The sequence below is a fragment of the Canis lupus genome, chromosome 4 (assembly GCF_011100685.1).
Source record: "Canis lupus familiaris isolate Mischka breed German Shepherd chromosome 4, alternate assembly UU_Cfam_GSD_1.0, whole genome shotgun sequence".
Taxonomy (NCBI): Eukaryota; Metazoa; Chordata; class Mammalia; order Carnivora; family Canidae; genus Canis; species Canis lupus.
The window spans coordinates 3,787,355-3,809,031 of NC_049225.1; the positions used below are offsets into that span (position 1 = coordinate 3,787,355).

General features: G+C 38.8%; 1 long non-coding RNA gene across 1 annotated transcript in view; it reads left to right on the top strand.

Annotated features, from left to right (window-relative positions):
* The window catches only part of LOC111095427, a 69,663-nt gene that overhangs the window by 7,324 nt on the left and 40,662 nt on the right, over nt 1-21,677 (top strand). Inside the window, exon 2 of the long non-coding RNA XR_005357738.1 lies at nt 12,789-12,915. This is a non-coding gene — a long non-coding RNA (uncharacterized LOC111095427). The remainder of the gene's footprint in view (nt 1-12,788; nt 12,916-21,677) is intronic.

Below are 21,677 nucleotides of genomic sequence, written 5' to 3' on the forward strand. Positions count from 1 at the left end.
GTTGCCCATTGGTGCTACACAACTATCTGTGGTTCAAGAGCTTTCAATTTGTTAACATGTTTCAGGCTGAAACTATACCTGGATTTATCATTGTTCCTTAGAATGTGTATATCACTTAGTTTTATTGTTTTGAGCTTTTTGAAAAAAGACTGACAAATTAGCATATACGTTGAATTAACATGTTGAAAAACATACTCGCCAAAACACGAACTCCATGAGAGCAGGGATTTTGTCTTGTTCGTAGCTATAATTCCCAGCAACTAGAAGAAAGTCTACTACATAGTAGGTGCTCAAACATCTGTCGAAAAAATAAGCATTCTTGGAAACAGTGACTGAGCTAATTTGCCTGGACTTAATTTAAAATTTTAAGTTTATATTTTGTATTAAAATCACACTCTTCGAAAAAATTTATCACTGGGGCACCTGGGTTGCTCAGTGGTTGAGTGTCTGCCTTTAGCTCAGGCTGTGATTCTGGGGTCCTGGGATCAAGTCCCACATCAGGCCCCCCCGCAGGGAGCCTGTTTCTCCCTCCACCTATGTCTCTGCCTCTCTCTCTCTCTCTCTCTCTCATGAATAAATAAATAAAATCTTTAAAGAAAAAAAGTTTATCATGAGATTTTAACCATTAGAAATTGTATCAACAATTATAAAAACGGTTAATCTTAGTCTTGAAAATAAACCGTAGGGACTTCAGGTTGCCGATGAGGTGGAATAAAAGGAACTAGATTTATCTTCCTTCCTGAAATACCCCAAATCTGCCAAACAAATATATATGAAATAAAAATTTTCAAGACATTGGTTATCAATCAAAGAAGGATGATGGAGGAAAGAAAGAAATATGAGCACTATGATTGCCCCCTTTATTGCATGGAGAAAGTTTCTAAGATGCAATCAATAAAGGCAAACCTGGGCATAGCTCAGTGGTCTCCCAAAACTCGTTCAGAGAAACCAAGGCAGCTAGAATTTGCAAGGCAAATTACAGAAGAGGAGAGAACTGCAAAGACAAATGCTGGAGATTTTCGGAGACTGCCCCTTTAGTCTGATCAGTGAGTGCATGGGAGAAAAATATCTGAGGACAGGAAGCACCCAAAAGAACTAGAAGGAATAGTCCTTGGAACTCCTAAAGGGCCTGGAATAATTCCTGTTTCCATTAGCCAGAGTGAAAAACTTCATAATTCACAGAGCACCAGATGGGGTATTCAGAGCAGGGGGATATTACCCCAAACTAAATTATATCAATTATATCATTTATTGGACCTGCCTGAAAAAGCTCAAAAAAAAAAAAAAAAAAAAGACCCAAAAGGATCAAATTGTTTCCAAGTCACTGAACTATGTCCCAGAACAAAGCTCAAAAATGTCTGCTATAGGAGGGGCACCTGGGAGGCTCAGTAGTTGAGCATCTACCTTTGGCTCAAGTAGTAATCCGGTGGTCCAGGGATCGAGTCTCACATTGGGCTCCCCACAGGGAGCCTACTTCTCCTTCTGCCTATGTCTCTGCCTCTCTCTGTATCTCTCATAAATAAATAAATAAAATCTTTTTTAAAAGGTCTATAGGAGGGGTGCCTGGGTGGTTCAGTCAGTTAAGTGTCCAACTCTTCATTTTGGCTCATGTCATGATCTCTGGGTGATGAGGTCAAGCCCCACATCTGGATTCATGCTCAGCCAGGTATCTACTCGGGATTCTCTCTCTACCTCTCCCTCTACCCTTCCTGCCTCCCTCTGTCTTTCTCTCTCTCTCAAACAAACAAATCTTTTTTTAAAAATGTCCATAGGAATACAAAAACATTCAACCTTTAAACCAAAGTAAGGGCAGCCCCGGTGGCTCAGCGGTTTAGCGCCACCTTCAGCCCGGGGTGTGATCCTGGGGTCCCGGGATCGAGTCCCGTGTCGGGCTCCCTGCATGGAGCCTGCTTCTCCCTCTGCCTGTGTCTCTGCCTCTCTCTCTCTCTCTCTGTGTCTCTCATGAATAAATAAATAAAAAATCTTAAAAAAAATACTTATAAACCAAAGTAAAATTTGCAATTTCTGGCACCTATCAAATATTAGCAGATGTGCAAAGAATCAGGAAAGATCCCTAATGAGAACAGTAAAAAATGACAGAGTGGAAAAGAGCTTTACCAGTAATTATCTCTGAATTCCATATATTTATATGTTCAAGAAGCTAGAGGAAAATTTTAACATGTTCTAGAGATATGGAAGATTTAAAAAAAAAACACCTAAATTGAATGGAGATGAAAATTACAATATCTAAGTTTAAAAAACACCAAATGGAAAAAATTAAAAAATAAAAATATGCTGAACCTGTTTAATTATGGGGCAAACATTAATTATAAGATAAGATGAATGAACTTGAAAACATAGCAATAGAAATAATCCAATATGAAACTCAGAGAGGAAAAGAGTTTTTAAAAATAAGCACAGAATCAGTGGCATGTGGGAAAACTTTAAGCAGCCTTGTATCTTTTTCTTTTTTTTTTTATAATCTATCCTATTAATTAATTAATTAATTTACATTTTTTTAAATTGGAGTTCAATTTGCCAACATATAGCATAACACCCAGTGGTCATCCCATCAAGTGCCCCACTCAGTGACCATCACCCAGTCACCCCCACCCCCTGCCCATCTCCCTTTCCACCACTCTGTGTTTACTTCCCAGAGTTAGGAGTCTCTCATGTTCTGTCTCCCTTTCTGATATTTCCCACTCATTTTTTCTCCTTTCCCCTTTATTCCCTTCCACTATTTTTTATATTCCCCAAATGAATGAGAACATATAATGTTTGTCCTTCTCCGATTGACTTATTTCACTCAGCATAATAACCTCCAGTTCCATCCACATCGAAGCAAATGGTGGGTATTTGTCATTTCTAAAGGCTGAGGAATATTCCATTGTATACATAAACCACATCTTCTTTATCCATTCATCTTTCGATGGACACCGAGGCTCCTTCCACAGTTTGGCTATTGTGGACATTGCTGCTAGAAACATCGGGGTGCAGGTGTCCCGGCGTTTCACTGCATCTGTATCTTTGGGGTAAATCCCCAGCAGGGCAATTGCTGGGTCGTAGGGCAGGTCTATTTTTAACTCTTTGAGGAACCTCCACACAGTTTTCCAGAGTGGCTGCACCAGTTCACATTCCCACCAACAGTGCAAGAGGGTTCCCTTTTCTCCACATCCTTTCCAACATTTGTGGTTTCCTGCCTTGTTACTTTTCCCCATTCTCACTGGTGTGAGGTGGTATCTCATTGTGGTTTTGATTTGTATTTCCCTGATGGCAAGTGATGAGGAGCATTTTCTCATGTGCTTGTTCGCCATGTCTATGTCTTCCTCTGTGAGATTTCTGTTCATGTCTTTTGCCCATTTTATGATTGGATTGTTTGTTTCTTTGCTGTTGAGTTTAGTAAGTTCTTTATAGATCTTGGATACTAGCCCTTTATCTGATACGTCATTTGCAAATATCTTCTCCCATTCTGTAGTTTGTCTTTTAGTTTTGTTGACTGGATCCTTTGCTGTGCAAAAGCTTCTTATCTTGAAGTGAAGATATCTTCATCTTCTTGGATGAAGTCCCAATAGTTCATTTTTGCTTTTGTTTCTCTTGCCTTCGTGGATGTATCTTACAAGAAGTTACTGTGGCCAAGTTCAAAAAGGGTGTTGAGCAGCCTGTGTCTGTGTAATTGGAGTTCTGAAGTGGAAGGACAGAAAAAATATTTGAAGAAATAATAACTTAAGTCAAGATATTAATAAGGAGACTTCTACTTTTGGACTGGATAGAGTAAATGAGGACTGGTATCACCTCTTCTGATTCAGTTAAAAAAAATATATGAATGAAACATTGTTTTCAAGACATTGGACTTCAGAGAATGAAGTATAGGAATCCCAGAGATGGGAAATAAATGAGGAGAGTTGTCAAATGGCCTCAATCTATAGCCTTGAGAGAGCTTGTAGGCCAGAACATTGAGGTAAGGTCGAAGGGATGCCCAGAGTTGAGGAGATGAAGCGGACTGAGAATCTGGGCAGAAGTGCAGCTAGTATTTACAGTATAGGGTATCAGAGTGGAGAGAGCCACAGAGAGAGTTCTGAGCAGAGCATGATTGTGAGGAAAGCACCCAAGTCCAGGGAAACAGCCATCTGAAAGGAGTAGGGGGAACAGTGCATAGCATTCACACAGGGCCAGGTGGGAGTCTGTGCTAACCACAGGACTACAAAAAAATCATAGTTCATAGAGCAGTGGTCAGAGTACTTAGGAAGGTTTTGCCTCTGTAGTGTGGAATTAATTATTCTTAGAATGAATGAGCACTGCTCTAACCCAGCCTAGCAAATCATTAAGCAATCATAAAGTCACAAAAGCCAAATCTAAAAGGATAAAAATGTTTCCAAGTAACTTGTTTCTAAGTGACTTCATTGTTTCCAAGAAACTGAACTACATCAAGAGGATTTGTAGAAATAGAAAAACATCCAGCACCCAGCAATGTTAAAACCACGTTATCTGGCAAGCAATCAAAGATTCCCACATGTGAAAGAGGCAGAAAAACATAACCCATGATAGGGAGAATAACAATCAATCAAAACTGACCCAGGCATGACACAGAAGTTAGCTACCAGACAAGGACATTAAAAACAGTTATTACACTTGTGTTCTTCATATTCAAAAAGTTAAATAGAAACATGGAAGATATTTTCTTAAAGACTGGAATGAAACTTTTAGAGATTAAAACTACCATATCTTAGATGAAGAATACACTGTATGGAATTAAGTGCAGGTTAGATATTGCAGAAGAAAAGATTAATGAATTTGAAAGCATAGAAATAGAAACTGTCCAACATACAGACAGAAAAAAACAAACCAAAAAGAATGAAAGAGCTTCAGTGATATCATTAGAGGGGCAATCCACTGTGGGTCCTAAGGATGCCCATATATTCTTGCAGGTATGCCAAAATTGCAGGATCCTGGCAGGAGTTTATCTAAGCTGTTGCTCAAAATTGTATTTGCAATGAACAGCCTTGACAGATGAGGGAGTGTCTACCCTTAAACAATGAGGATTCTTGCTACTGCTTGCTATTAAAGTCATGAATCCCCAAGTTTAGAGTTCCTCTCTTCTAATGGTAACCCACTGTGTGAGCAGGCTTCCATTATGAGCCCTTTGCATCACCTCCATGAAACTGGGGAATTGTGGAAAACCATCATGAGCAGCAAGGTAGGTCATATTTAGGGCCATAAAACAAGTCTCAATAAAGTTAAAAGGATACAAGTCTTACAAAGTATGCTTTTAGATCACAATAGAATTAAATTAGAAATAAGTAGCCAAAGGATGTAGAAAATCCCCAGATGTTTAGAAATTCAATAACACCTAGGTAACCTCAAAATCAAAGGAGAAATTAAAAGAGATATTATAAAGTATTTTTTAGCTGAATTAAAATGAAAACACAATAGATCAGATGTTGTGGGGTGTCACTGAAATAGTACTTACTGGAAAATTTATAGCATGAAGTGCCTAAATTAGAAAAGAATGATCTTACATTAATGACCTCAAACTTCCAATATAAAATACTAGAGAAAGAAAAAGAGGGTAGACTCAAAGTAAGCAAAAGAAGGAAATAATAAGGATCAAAGCAGAAATCAAGAAAATAAGCAGAACAGAAATCTAGTAGAGGAAAATTAATAGAATCAATAAGTCTACACTAAAACTCTCTTTAAGGAGATCAATAAAATTGATACATTAAAAGCCACACCGATTATAGGGGGAAAAAAGAACATAAATTATCTATTTTAGGAATAAAAGAGGTGACATCATTACAGATTCTAGAGATATTAAAGGAATACTATGTGAATATTACTAACAACTGTATATCAATAAATTCAACAGCTTAGAGGAAATTAACCAATTCCTTTAATGACGCAAATTACCAAAGCTAGATCAAGAAGAATAAAAATTCTGAATAGCCCTATATCTATTAAATAAACTCAACTAGTAGTTTAAAACCTCTCCCATCTCACCCTAGCCCCAACACACATAAAATTACCTAAGGCCAACTTGCATTCAGTGGTAAATTTTATCAAACATTTAAGAAAGATATCATACCAGCTATACACAACCAGGAAGTCGAAGAGAAAGAACTACTTTCCAACTTGTGCTATAAGACCAATGTTAGTCTGATGCCATAGATAGATTAAAACATTACAAGAAAGCTACAGATCAATGTCTTTTATAAAAATAAATGCAAAAATTCTCAAAAAAATTTTAGCAACTTAGATCCATGATGATCAAATGGAATTGATTCCAGGAAATTCAGGACTAGTTTAAATATTCAAAATCTTATCCTATTTATTTATTTATTTATTTATTTATTTGAAGTATAGTCAACATACTATATTACATTAGTTTCAGCAGTACGACATTGTGATGCAACATTTATATACATTATGAAATGATCACCATGATAAGTGTATTTGACCATGTGTCCATATACGGTTATTGCAGTCTTATTGACTATATTCCCTGTACTACCCTTTATATCTGTTGACTTATTGTTTTAAAACTGAAGTTTGGGGGCACCTTGCTAGCTCAGTTGGTGGAGCATGTGGTTCTTGATCTCGGGGTCATGAGTTCCAGCACCATATTGGCATGGAGTCCACTTTTAAAAAATAGGGGTGCCTGGGTAGCTCAATCAGTTGAGCATCGACTCTTGGTTTCAGCTCAGGTCATGATCTCTGGATCATGAGATCTAGCCACATCAGGCTCCATGTTCAGTGGGAAGTTGGCTTGGGATTCTCTCTCCCTCTCCTGCCCCTTCTCCCACTTGCTCTCTCTCTCTCAAATAGACAGATCTTTAAAATAAATAAATGACACGTAAAAAAAAAAAGAAAACTGAAGTTTGTACCTCTTAATTCCCTTCACCTATTTCACATATACCACCCCCTTCCATTCTGGCAACCAACAGTTTGTTTTCTATATTTATGAGTGTCTCTGTTTTGTTTTGATTTTAGATTCCACATGTGAATAAAATCATATAGTATTTGTCTTCTCTGATTTATTTCACTTAGCATAATACCCACTAGGTTCATCCGCATTGTCATAAGTGGTAAGATTGCATCCTTTTCATAGTTGTGTAATAGAATGCATATGTTGTATTATATATAATGATGATAGATAGATGATAGATGATAGATAGATAGATAGATAGATAGATAGATAGATGATAGATAGATAGATACATAGATAGATATCACATCTACTTTAACCATTCATCTATCAATGGACACTTAGGTTGTCTTCATATCTTGACTATTGTAAATGATCCTGCAATGAACAAGGGGTGCATATGTCTTTTCAAATCAGTGTTTTCATTTTCTTTAGATAAATACCCAGAAGCAGAATTGCTTTGTATGGTATTTCTATTTTTAATTGAAAAATTGATTGATTTAATTCACCATGTTAGCTGACTCAAAAAGAGAAACCTCAATAGATATGAAAAGGCATTTGACGAAATCCAGCATCCATTACCAATAAAACTTTTAGCAAAGTGAATTATAAAGAAACTTCCTGAACCTAATAAAGGACACCTAAAACCAAAAACAAAAAAGCAAAACAACTATAGCTAACATCATACTTACTGTTAAAAAATTGAAGGCTAAAATAAAAAATGAATCAGGAAGAAAACATTATGTCTACTACCACAGGTTTTATTCAACGCTGTACTGGTCATTCTAGCCAAGGCAATCAGTCAAGAAACAAAAAAGTCATCCAGTTTGGAAGAAAAGAAGTAAAACCATTTATTCCCAATGATCATCTATGTAGGATATTCAGTGAGTTTTTCAGAAAAGCTTCTAGACTAATAAGTGAATTAATCAGTGTTGCAGGATACAAGATCAATGTGCAAAAATAAAATGTATTCAGAAATCTCCAGGCCCAGCTGGCGTCATTAAAAAATTCTAACAAAATTTAAAGAAGAAATAACTCCAATCCTACAGTCTCTTCCAGAAAACAGAAGAGGAAGGAACATTTCCCAATTCATTTTATGAAGCCAGCATTACCTGAGTACCAAATCCAGGCAAAAAAAAAAGGAAAAAAAATAAGAAAAAAATTATAGAGGCACCTGGGTGTCTCAGTGGTTGAGCATCTGCCTGTGGCTCAGGTTGTGATCCCGGGGTCTTGGGATCGAGTCCCAAGGAGCCTGCTTCTCCTTCTGCCTATGTATCTGTCTCTCTCTCTAGGTCTCTCATGAATAAATAAATAAAATCTTAAAAAAAAAGAAAGAAAATTACAGACCAATTTTCCTGATTAACACAGATGCAAAACTCCTCAACAATTATTGGCAAATTGAACTCAGTATTGTGGAAAAATAGTAAAATCATTTGCAAATCACATATCTAACCACAAACTTATATCAAATAGTATATTTAAAACTCTGTGCAACAGTAAGGAAATGATCAATTTGGTGAAAAGATAGACAAAGCTGTGAACAGGTAATTCATCAAATAGAATAGAGTAACTAATGGCAACTGAGTGTGTGGAATGATGCTCAACATCAGTGGCCATTAGATGCAAATTAAAACAATGATGAGATACTTATAAAATTATCTAAAATCAAGAAATCTGAACACATCAAATGTTGGCAGGGATATGGAGGAATTCAAATTCTCATGCACTGTCAGTGGAAATGTCAAATGTCACAACGGCTTGGAAAAGTTTGTCAGCTTCTTAAAAAGTTAAACATATGCCTACATACGACTCAGCAATTCCACTCAAGGTGTTCTATTCAAGAGAAAAGAAAGCGTGTGTCCATATCAACACTTGGACACAAATGTTCATAGCAGCTTTATTTGCAGTAACCAAAAACTGGAAATAGCCCAAATGTGCATCCATGGGAGAATGGATAAACAGTTGTGGTAAATTCATAAATAGAATACTATTTAGCAATAAAAAGAAAAGAACTCTCTCAAAATAATTATGCTGAATATAAAAAAAGCAGACATAAAAGAGCCTATAAAAGAGGTTCTGCCCATTTATATAAAGTTCTAGAAAATGCAGGCTAGGCTGGGAATGGAGGGTTACCAAGCGGCACAAGAAAACTATCTGGGTGTTCGACATCATCACCTAGATTGCAATGATGGTGTCATGCGGGTACACATACGGCAAAATGTATCAAATTGTACATTCTAAATATGTGTAGTTTATCTGATGCCATATATCTCAATAAAAGTGTTTTAAAAATTAACTGTTTATTTCTCTGTTGCCTCACAATCTATACTGGTTTAGCATCTGCTGATGGTAGTTCTTTCAATATCTCACAAGTTTTTATTTTAAAATTCTGCCTGTGTTTGGAGGCCCATCTAACAAAGGTTTTTCTTTAGAGGCACCTGGGTAGCTGAGTCAGTTAAGCATTCGACTTGAGCTCAGGTCATGATCTTGGGCAGAGATCCTGAGATCGAGCCCCACGTCGGGCTCCCCACTCAACAGAAAATCTGCCCCCAACTCCTGCTCATACTCTTTCTTTTTTTTTAATTTTTATTTATTTATGATAGTCTCACAGAGAGAGAGAGAGGCAGAGACACAGGCAGAGGGAGAAGCAGGCTCCATGCACCGGGAGCCCGACGTGGTATTCGATCCCGGGTTTCCAGGATCGCGCCCTGGGCCAAAGGCAGGCGCCAAACCGCTGCGCCACCTAGGGATCCCTGCTCATACTCTTTCTTAAATAAATAAAATCTTTTAAAAGTAAAAAAAAAAAAAATGCCTTCTCTTCTAAAACAACCCCTGCTAATTGCAGCCCAAAGTGACTCACCTCTGCATTCTTAAATAACCTTTAGATATGTAACTAACAAATACTGCCTTGAATCATAAATAATTATACATAATCTTACTGGATTATATACTTCTAGAAATCTTACAGTTTGGAATACCAATTACACCTGATATTCCCCCCCCCCCAAAAAAAAACAACTAAAAAATATAGTCAACACTTTTAATTGCTTTGTGCCAGGAACACACACATTACATCACAAAAACCTTATGTCTGATGTAAATATAGCCATCCCCATTCACACAGGAGAAAGCTGTGGCTTACAGAAATTAAGTGATTTGCTTAAGATGGTATGACTAATAGTTGATAAAACCAGAAGTTGAACCCAGGACTGTTGTTAACCACTACTAGGCAAAGAGAATCTCAAGTAGACTCCCCATTGAGCATGGAGCCCTATGTAAGGCTCGATCCCAGGATTCTGAGATCATGACCTGAGCCAAAACCAAGTCAGACACTCAACCGACTGAGCCATCTAGGCGCTCCTTAAATTGATGTTATATTGATTGTATAAGATAATAACTAACATTGTGAATTACGTGTTCATTCTTTTCCTGAATACATATACTGAGGCCATTTTGATATGTTAGTAACTTTTAGATTCATAGAAACTGAGGAATTTCAGATCTATTAGATGTTAGCTAGTCCAACTTCTATTCACTATAGGAATCAATTGAAGAACACCAAAAAATAAAAATAAAAAAAGTTTTTTAACTTGCTTACTTGCATTATTTCTAGACCTGAGGGATGGCTGGAATGACCTGAAGGACCATTTTCTAGGCCTAGAGGATGTACTACCTCAAATATGACTCATTCAGAGGTAGAATCTTAACTTTCAGAGATCTTTGCTTATATGACCCTTTTGAAGACTGTACCAAATTTTAAGTTCATAGTGTTGTGTTCTTTTTCCTGAAATAAGGCCTACCAAACTGAATAATCTATGGGGCCCAGAACTCAGCTCATTTTTGGAAAAAGTGATGTAGCCTCTACCAATTAGTAGCCTCATCTGTCTTCTGGAGCTTCAGAGAAGACATCTGATTCCATAGGATCCACTTTCAAATATTTTAAGACTTCAGAAAGTTTGTTTCCATTATCTCATGATACTTATTTTCCAGATTTTTCCAGATTAACAGTATCTATTAAGGGCTCTTTATATGATAAACACTGTGGCAATCTTGTTACATGAACTATCTCATTTAGACCTGCGCATCCACCCAGTGGGGAAGAGCTATGATTTCCACTTTATGAATGAAGGCAGCAAGATTTGAAAAGATTGTGTAACACATCCAAGATCATACAGCTCAAATATTGAGTGGATTATTACAAAACTCACGCATTCAACAGCTATGTCATATTATATTTTTAATTTTTTTCTGAACATACTCCTGCATGTGTGTGTCTATGTGTGTATTGATTCCTAAAGTGAGAATTCCATGCAATCTTTTTGTAAAGGATTTGTTACCATTCATCAAAAATTGTAAATCTACACTTCGGCCCAGAAATTGTGTTTTTGTTGATCTACCCTAAAGATGTAGACAAGGTCCATGTGTAGGAGGCTGATTAAGGAACTTATCTAAATTTTTATGTCTGTGATTTAGAAACTAAAAGCAATTTTTAAAAATAATTTCTTTTGTGGAAGAAAATGACATGTGTCTATAAAATGTTTTGCAGTTAGAAGAAAACACTCCAAACTGTTCATATCAGCCAACCATGGGGAACAGGTAGGGGATGAAGTTGCTGGCACTTCAACTATTTATTTCTTACAGTTTTGTACTATTTGTTTTTTTACAATAAGGACATGTTACATTTATAATAAATGATAGCTTTTATTTTTCCAGCTGTGATCTCACCAGCTCAGAGAACAATACATCACCAAGAACAGAACATCACATCCATTAATCCCCCTTAACTTTCCATTTGATATTTTGTCCGCCTACAGTTGGTTTCTATTGAAATTGCATCAGTTAAGACGCCTAGGTCTTTTTCACCGAACCAGAAAGCAGTATGGGTAAAATTGCAAGAGATAAAATCTAATCCAATTATTGTTACTTATTGTTAGGAACAGACTTAAGACTACAGGAAACCTTGGCATTTTCAACATTTGTTCGTGTACCAACCCACATCCTCTTTTTCTATTGATGATATTTACCATTTTCTTGAGTTTTCCAAGGTTCAGAGTTCCTCAAGAAAGTGAAAAAGGACAGGTGGGTGGTGTGCAGATGCAGCTATTCAACAGGGCTTCGGGGTCTTTCAGTCTGTTTGTTTTTTTATAAATGTACATTTATAAATGTAATGCTTTTCCCTAACCCTATAGACAGTTGGTGTTGACAGATTCTTGTGGATCCTTTCAGAGTTTTGTATGCATATTCACATGAGTACTTAAAAAAAAAAACTTAAGATAGGATTAAATTATATGAACTAGTATACAATTTCTTTTTTTAAGACTTTAACACTGTATCTTGCATATCTTTCTATATCCTTCATGCAGATCATTCTTTCTAAAGGAAGAGCAGTCTCAATAATGTTTATTTAACCTTTTGACCATCAGTCTTTGCATATATGAGTGAAGGGTAGAGAGGGGAAGGATTTGTGTCCTCCTGAAACTTCAAACGGCAAGGAATATTGGAAGTCCATCTGCTCAAAAATGTGTCCCAAATACTCCACTAACTGGAGGACCAATTAGATGGATAGACTCTTCATTTAGGATATAGATGCTGTTTCTGCAGATTACCTTTGCATTATAGCCCAGAAAGCATTGCCCTATCTCAGGCATTCCTGGCAGTCCCCTCCCACTCACTCAGTCTACCAGGTTCTAGTCTCAAGTCCATGGCTCCCCCACACCTTGGACTCTTAGTAACTCCATCTCTTAGTACTTACTGTTACTTAGTAATTACTTAGTACTTACTTCATACTTAGTACTTAATAAGTACTTGCTAAATACTTAGTACTTACTCCATGTTTTAGTAATCTGCCTCAACCTCTTCCCTTTTTTAGGCAATGCCTTTGGACTCCCTCCCTTCCTTCTGACTCTACTCTCTCTATTGTCCATTTTGTCAAATTGGAATCTCTAGGAAAGAGACTGTCCCTGCCAGACTTGCCCATCAGGATCCATTTGATCCAGGTTAGTCCCAGGAGAGTATTCCTGAACACTCATGGGAGTTGGGAGGTTGGACAACACACAGGGTTGATTGACCATTCACAAACACCCTTTTGCACCAATTATTTTATTTGGGGGATGTTTAAGATAGACTTGGTGAACTTGATTAAGTTCTAGGTAGTCTGATATAATTTGAACTTCTAGATAATGAGAACACTTAGGTGGGCGGATGTAGGAAAGCACAGTCCTAGAAGTGAACGAGGAGGAAGTGAGAGAGGTAGACCAAGGCTTTTGCATGTTTTGTAATTTTGATGGAACTTGGGTGGTGGCTGGAATAATCCCTTAAAAACTCTTTAATGCCATATTAAATGCCATACTTAAATGTCATATTGACATGTATTTGGTCACTTAGGCATGGATTTTAGATGTCAAAACTAGTATGGAATTGTGACAACAACCTCTACTACATGTCAAGGGCATGCAGGAGGCAGATGTATGCAGCATATGCTAGGCATGCGCAAAGTGTGTCACAAATATTAGATCTCATTAGTCCCAGAATCTAGAACAGTCTCTGGCACAAAGGATACCATTAAAAAGAATGATTGGAAAAATCAATGAGTAAATCGGCCCACAAGTGGTAAATGCTGAAGTTATGATTCATATATCTATCCATCTGATTTCAAATTTCTTAGCTACTGTGTTATACTACTTCTCTCAAAGTCTTCTCTCAGTCTATCTCAGTTTAGCTAGTTGATTCTGATCCAGGGGAATCAAATATCCTCTGAGGCAATTCTAGAATTTAGTCTAGTGATTCTCCCCAAGAAAGCATAAGGAAACTCAAGGCCAAAGAATTTGCCAAACACATGCTTGGGGAAAGTAGGTTCAATTTCTGTTCTTGAATGACCCACCTCCCTGAGCCACTCCAATTCAAGAATACTCCAATGTAACTAGAGAGGAATTTCAAGAATTATCTCTGAATCGGCTCTACCTTAGCCAACAATTTGACAAGGCAGGTCAAAAAGTTCACTTCTTTAATCAGCAAATACTTTTTGAGCATATTCTAAGCACCAAGACCCATGATAGGTGCTGGTGATACCAAGAAGAAAGAAAATTACTGTCTTCCAAGGAGCTCACAGACTAAATGGGAGAGAATCACACAAATGAAGGGCCACAGTACAATAATTTAAAAGTTATAGTGGAAATATATAGAAACATGCAGAGGTACAGGAAGACAGGACTCCAGTCTGCTTGGGTGAGCCAAGGCATACTTTTCAGAGGAGGCAAGGTTTGACCTGAGATGTGAATAATGAGCAGGAGTTTCCCAGACACTTAAGCTGATGTTAGTGTTTAAAAAGAAGGAACAGCACTTACAAAGATAGAGGGGCCTGTCAGAGAACCCTAAACATGAGAGTCTAATATGAGGGGGGAGGGCAGGACCCATGGGCACACAAGTTGGTGCAAACCCAAGGAGAAGCTTTGTATACTGCACTGGGCTGTGCAGATTTGTTCTCTAAGTTCAGAGACGCTACCAGAGGATTTACTCAGGGCCTCATCATTGGATCATCATGTTAGAAAGATCATTCCAGCAGCAAAGGATATGATAGGAGGTAGGGCAGTGACAGTCAGGTTGGTTCTGTGAGGCAGTTGGAAAGTAGAAGAAAATATTTTAGTGGGTTAGGTGGAGAAAGAGAAAGAGAGAGGATGCGGGTTCCCTCCTAATTCCAGACGTGGTCAGTGGTGCATGAGACACCAGAGTCCTTGAGACAACAGAGGAAGAGCAGTAGTGGGTATGGAAAGGGAGTGAGGAACACTATGAGTTCATTTTGGGACATGTCCAATAGTCAGACACAACTAAGGATCTGGAGCACAGGGGAGAGATGTGGTGAAGAGAGATTTGGGAAGTGTCAGCTCTGGCATGGATGGCTCATGGATAATGTCCTGCTCAACCATGTTTGCATACGTAAGGGTCTACACTAAGGACAAAGCCTATTGATAGGACCAACTTTTGCAAGCAGAGATTCAAAATAGTTATTGTTTGAATTTAATCAAGATATATGGATGTACTGAATACACCAAAAGGCTAATTGTTTTTCTTTGGCAGAAAGCCTGAAAATAAAAAATAAATAAAAAATAAATAAAAAATAAATAAAAAATTAAAAATTAAAAAATAAATTAAAAAAAAGAAAGCCTGAAAATTTCCTCTTCTATTGTCTTTTTCTTTATTTTGTATGTGGTGTTGAGGAATGTGCTTTCTACTACTGTGTTCATACAAATACGCTTGCTTTCTGGAAAAAAATCATAAAATCTCTAGAAATTTTTATTTCTTTTATCAAAAAGAAATCTTCAAATGCATATTTTTATTTTTTTATATTTTTATGTATTTATTTGAGAGAGAGAGAGCACAGAAGGAAGGGGAGAGGCAGAAGGAGAAGCAGACCCCACTGAGCAGTGAGCCTGACCTAGAGTTCCATCCCAGGACCCCGAGATCATAACCTGAGTTGAAGGCAGATGCTTAAGCAACTGAACCACCCAGGGACTCCCAAATGCATCTTTTTAAAGACCCATTACACTGTGTCGGTTTCTCAATCCCTCTAATGGCCCCTGAGAGTCTGAACAAAATAAAAAGCCAGTAGTAGAGGAGATATAGAAAGACCACAAGTGAGGAATTATTAAAGTTCCCTCCTGGGAAATTGTGCTATTATAAGGCACAGGGTGATGAGTTTTTGTTATTTTCTCAGTCACAGAAAGTAAGCAAAGTTCCAAGTGCCCCTATAATGTAGTCCTTAAGGCAACTCAGATGAAAATAAAACTAAAGGCAATGCAATTTTCTCACTTCACAGAGTCTTAGAATCAGAAACTCGCTTCTAAGAGCAGAAAGAGTACATTCTTATTTGAAATTTTACTTTAGGGATTTGGGTGGTTCACTGGTTGAATACCTGCCCTTAGCTCAGGTTGTGAACCCGGAGTCCTGGGATCGAGTCCTGTATCAGGCTCCTCAAGTGAGCCTGCTTCTCCCTCTGCCTGTGTTTCTCTTTTTTTTTTTTAATTTATTTTTTATTGGTGTTCAATTTACCAACATACAGAATAACCCGCAGTGCCCGTCACCCATTCACTCCCACCCCCCGCCCTCCTCCCCTTCTACCACCCCTAGTTCGTTTCCCAGAGTTAGCAGTCTTTACGTTCTGTCTCCCTTTCTGATATTTCTCACACATTTCTTCTCCCTTCCCTTATATTCCCTTTCACTATTATTTATATTCCCCAAATGAATGAGAGCATATAATGTTTGTCCTTCTCTGATTGACTTACTTCACTCAGCATAATACCCTCCAGTTCCATCCACGTTGAAGCAAATGGTGGGTATTTCTCGTTTCTAATGGCTGAGCAATATTCCATTGTGTACATAAACCACATCTTCTTTATCCATTCATCTTTCGATGGACACCGAGGCTCCTTCCACAGTTTGGCTATTGTGGACATTGCTGCTAGAAACATCGGGGTGCAGGTGTCCCGGCGTTTCACTGCATCTGTATCTTTGGGGTAAATCCCCAGCAGGGCAATTGCTGGGTCGTAGGGCAGGTCTATTTTTAACTCTTTGAGGAACCTCCACACAGTTTTCCAGAGTGGCTGCACCAGTTCACATTCCCACCAACAGTGCAAGAGGGTTCCCTTTTCTCCGCATCCTCTCCAACATTTGTGGTTTCCTGCCTTGTTAATTTTCCCCATTCTCACTGGTGTGAGGTGGGATCTCATTGTGGTTTTGATTTGTATTTCCCTGATGGCAAGTGATGCGGAGCATTTTCTCATGTGCATGTTGGCCATGTCTATGTCTTCCTCTGTGAGATTTCTGTTCATGTCTTTTGCCCATTTCATGATTGGATTGTTTGTTTCTTTGGTGTTGAGTTTAAGAAGTTCTTTATAGATCTTGGAAACTAGCCCTTTATCTGATAGGTCATTTGCAAATATCTTCTCCCATTCTGTAGGTTGTCTTTAGTTTTGTTAACTGTATCCTTTGCTGTGCAAAAGCTTCTTATCTTGATGAAGTCCCAATAGTTCATTTTTGCTTTTGTTTCTTTTGCCTTCGTGGATGTATCTTGCAAGAAGTTACTGTGGCTGAGTTCAAAAAGGGTGTTGCCTGTGTTCTCCTCTAGGATTTTGATGGAATCTTGTCTCACATTTAGATCTTTCATCCATTTCGAGTTTATCTTTGTGTATGGTGCAAGAGAGTGGTCTAGTCTCATTCTTCTGCATGTGGATGTCCAATTTTCCCAGCACCATTTATTGAAGAGACTGTCTTTCTTCCAATGGATAGTCTTTCCTCCTTTATCGAATATTAGTTGACCATAAAGTTCAGGGTCCACTTCTGGGTTCTCTATTCTGTTCCATTGACCTATGTGTCTGTTTTTGTGCCAGTACCACACTGTCTTGATGACCACAGCTTTGTAGTACAACCTGAAATCTGGCATTGTGATGCCCCCAGCTATGGTTTTCTTTTTTAAAATTCCCCTGGCTATTCGGGGTCTTTACTGATTCCACACAAATCTTAAAATAATTTGTTCTAACTCTCTGAAGAAAGTCCATGGTATTTTGATAGGGATTGCATTAAACATGTATATTGCCCTGGGTAACATTGACATTTTCACAATATTAATTCTGCCAATCCATGAGCATGGAATATTTTTCCATCTCTTTGTGTCTTCCTCAATTTCTTTCAGAAGTCTTCTATAGTTTTTAGGGTATAGATCCTTCACCTCTTTGGTTAGGTCTATTCCTAGGTATCTTATGCTTTTGGGTGCAATTTAAATGGGACTGACTCCTTAATTTCTCTTTCTTCAGTCTCATTGTTAGTGTATAGAAATGCCACTGATTTCTGGGCATTGATTTTGTATCCTGCCACGCTACTGAATTGCTGTATGAGTTCTAGCAATCTTGGGGTGGAGTCTTTTGGGTTTCCTATGTAGAGTATCATGTCATCGGTGAAGAGGGAGAGTTTGACTTCTTCTTTGCCAATTTGAATGCTTTTAATGTCTTTTTGTTGTCTGATTGCTGAGGCTAGGACTTCCAGTACTATGTTGAATAGCAGTGGTGAGAGTGGACATCCCTGTCTTGTTCCTGATCTTAGGGGAAAGGCTCCCAGTGCTTCCCCATTGAGAATGATATTTGCTGTGGGCTTTTCGTAGATGGCTTTTAAGATGTTGAGGAAAGTTCCATCTATCCCTACACTCTGAAGAGTTTTGATCAGAAATGGGTGCTGTATTTTGTCAAATGCTTTCTCTGCATCTAATGAGAGGATCATATGGTTCTTGGTTTTTCTCTTGCTGATATGATGAATCACATTGATTGTTTTACGGGTGTTGAACCAGCCTTGTGTCCCGGGGATAAATCCTACTTGGTCATGGTGAATAATTTTCTTAATGTACTCTTGGATCCTATTGGCTCTTATCTTGTTGATAATTTTTGCATCCATGTTCATCAGGGATATTGGTCTGTAATTCTCCTTTTTGGTGGGGTCTTTGTCTGGTTTTGGAATTAAGGTGATGCTGGCCTCATAGAATGAATTTGGAAGTACTCCATCTCTTTCTATCTTTCCAAACAGCTTTAGGAGAATAGGTATGGTTTCTTCTTTAAACATTTGATAGAATTCCCCTGGGAAGCCATCTGGCCCTGGACTCTTGTGTCTTGGGAGGTTTTTGATGACTGCTTCAATTTCTTCCCTGGTTATTGGCCTGTTAAGGTTTTCTATTTCTTCCTGTTCCTGTTTTGGTAGTTTGTAGCTTTCCAGGAATGCGTCCATTTCTTCTAGATTGCCTAATTTATTGGCGTATAGCTGTTCATAATATGTTTTCAAAATCGTTTGTATTTCCTTGGTGTTGGTAGTGATCTCTCCTTTCTCATTCATGATTTTATTAATTTGAGTCTTCTCTCTCTTCTTTTTAATAAGGCTGGCTAATGGTTTATCTATTTTATTAATTCTTTCAAAGAACCAACTCCTGGTTCTGTTGATCTGTTCCACAGTTCTTCTGGTCTCGATTTCGTTGAGTTCTGCTCAAATCTTTATTAACTCTCTTCTTCTGCTGGGTGTAGGATCTATTTTCTGTTTTTTCTCTAGCTCCTTTAGGTGTAACGTTAGCTTTTGTATTTGAGTTCTTTCCAGTTTTTGAATGGATGCTTGTATTGTGATGTATTTCCTCCTTAGGACTGCTTTTGCTGCATCCCAAAGATTTTGAATGGTTGTGTCTTCATTTTCATTAGTTTCCATGAATCTTTTTAATTCTTCCTTAATTTCCTGGTTGACCCTTTCATCTTTAGCAGGATGGTCCTTAACCTCCACATGTTTGAGGTCCTTCTAAACTTCTTGTTGTGATTTAGTTCTAATTTCAAGGCATTATGGTCTGAGAATATGCAGGGTACGATCCCAATCTTTTGGTATCGGTTCAGACCCGATTTGTGACCCAGTATGTGGTCTATTCTGGAGAAAGTTCCATGTGCGCTTGAGAAGAATGTGTATTCAGTTGAGTTTGGATGTAAAGTTCTATAGATATCTGTGAAATCCATCTGGTCCAGTGTATCATTTAAAGCTCTCATTTCTTTGGAGATGTTGTGCTTAGAAGACCTATCGAGTATAGAAAGAGCTAGATTGAAGTCACCAAGTATAAGTGTATTATTATCTAAGTATTTCTTCACTTTGGTTATTAATTGATTTAAATATTTGGCAGCTCCCACATTCGGGGCATATATATTGAGGATTGTTAAGTCCTCTTGTTGGATAGATCCTTTAAGTATGATATAGTGTCCCTCTTCATCTCTCACTACAGTCTTCGGGGTAAATTTTAGTTTATCTGATATAAGGATGGCTACCCCAGCTTTCTTTTGAGGACCATTTGAATGGTAAATGGTTCTCCAACCTTTTATTTTCAGGCTGTAGGTGTCCTTCTGTCTAAAATGAGTCTCTTGTAGACAGCTAATAGATGGGTCCTGATTTTTTATCCAGTCTGAAACCCTGCGCCTTTTGATGGGGTCATTAAGCCCGTTCACGTTCAGAGTTACTATTGAAATATCTGAGTTTAGTGTCATCATGATATCTATTCAGTCCTTGTTTTTGCGGATTGTTCCACTGAACTTCTTCTTAAAGGGGAATTTTAAGAGTCCCCCTTAAAATTTCTTGCAGAGCTGGTTTGGAGGTCCCATATTCTTTCAGTTGCTGCCTGTCTTGGAAGCTCTTTATCTCTGCTTCCATTTTGAATGAGAGCCTTGCTGGATAAAGTATTCTTGGTTGCATGTTCTTCTCATTTAGGACCCTAAATATATCCTGCCAGCCCTTTCTGGCCTGCCAGGTCTCTGTGGAGAGGTCTGCTGTTACCCTAATACTCCTCCCCATAAAAGTCAGGGATTTCTTGTCTCTCTTGCTGCTTTAAGGATCTTCTCTTTATCTTTGGAATTTGCAAGCTTCACTATTAAATGTCGAGGTGTTGAATGGTTTTTATTGATTTTAGGGGGGGATCTCTCTATTTCCTGGATCTGAATGCCTGTTTCCCTTCCCAATTAGGAAAGTTTTCAGCTATAATTTGTTCAAATACAATTCTGGCCCTCTGTCCCTTTCGGCGCCCTCGGGAACACCAATTAAACGCAGGTTTTTCTTCCTCAGGCTGTCGTTTATTTCCCTTAATCTATCTTCATGGTCTTTTAATTGTCTGTCTCTTTTTTCCTCAGTTTCCCTCTTTGCCATCAACTTGTCTTCTATGTCACTGACTCATTCTTCCACCTCGTTAACCCTCGTCGTTAGGACTTCTAGTTTGGATTGCATCTCATTCAACTGATTTTTAATTTCTGCCTGATTAGCTCTAAATTCTGCAGTCATGAAGTCTCTTGAGTCCTTTATACTTTTTTCTAGAGCCACCAGTAGCTGTATAATAGTGCTTCTGAATTGGCTTGCTGACACTGAATTGTAATCCAGATTTTGTAACTCTGTGGGAGACAGGACTGTTTCTGATTCTTTCTTTTGAGGTGAGGTTTTCCTTCTAGTCATTTTGCTCAGTGCAGAGTGGCCAAAAGCAAGTTGTATTGGGAAAAGGAGAAAAAGAAGGAAAGATGGAAAGAAAAGAGAAAGAGAAAAAAAAGGAAAAAAAAAAGGAAGAAAAAGAGAAAGAAAAAGAAAGAAAGGGGAAAAAAGGGTGGGGGAAGCAAACAAATCAAAAAGCAAAGCAAAACAAAACAAAACAAAAAACAAAAAACCCACCGGGGAGTATCTTCTGATTCTGTACACTTCTGGCTTCCCCTGGAACTTGTCCGTCTAGCTGGTCTTCTGGGGGAGGGGCCTGTTGTGCTGATTTTCAGGTGTTAGCAGTTGGGGGAGCTGCTGTGCCCCTGCCTGGTGCAGGGCTCAGTGGGGGCTGTTTACCCCGTGAGGCCGCAGGAGGAACAGCCCCAGTGGCGGGGCAGCTCTGGAAACCTGGATTCAGCCCCCGCAGGAACTCCGGAGCTCTCCGTCTGCAGGGCCTGGAGGCTCCGTGGCGGGGCCGCTCATCTGCTCCGCTCGGGTCAGGAGCGTCCTCGCTGTCCTGGGCCCTCCTGACCTCTGCCTGTCCCGGGGGAGGCTGGATCCTGGGCTGTGTCCCGGCGCCCTGGGCTCCGGAGCCTGCGCTGTTGGATTCGCGCTCCCGGGCCGCAGCCCCCTCCGCGGAGCCGCCCCCGAGCCCCCCGAGCTGCTCCCGGGCCGCAGCCCCCTCCGCGGAGCCGCCCCCGAGCCCCCCCGAGCTGCCCCTGCACCGCAGCCCCCTCCGCGGAGCCAC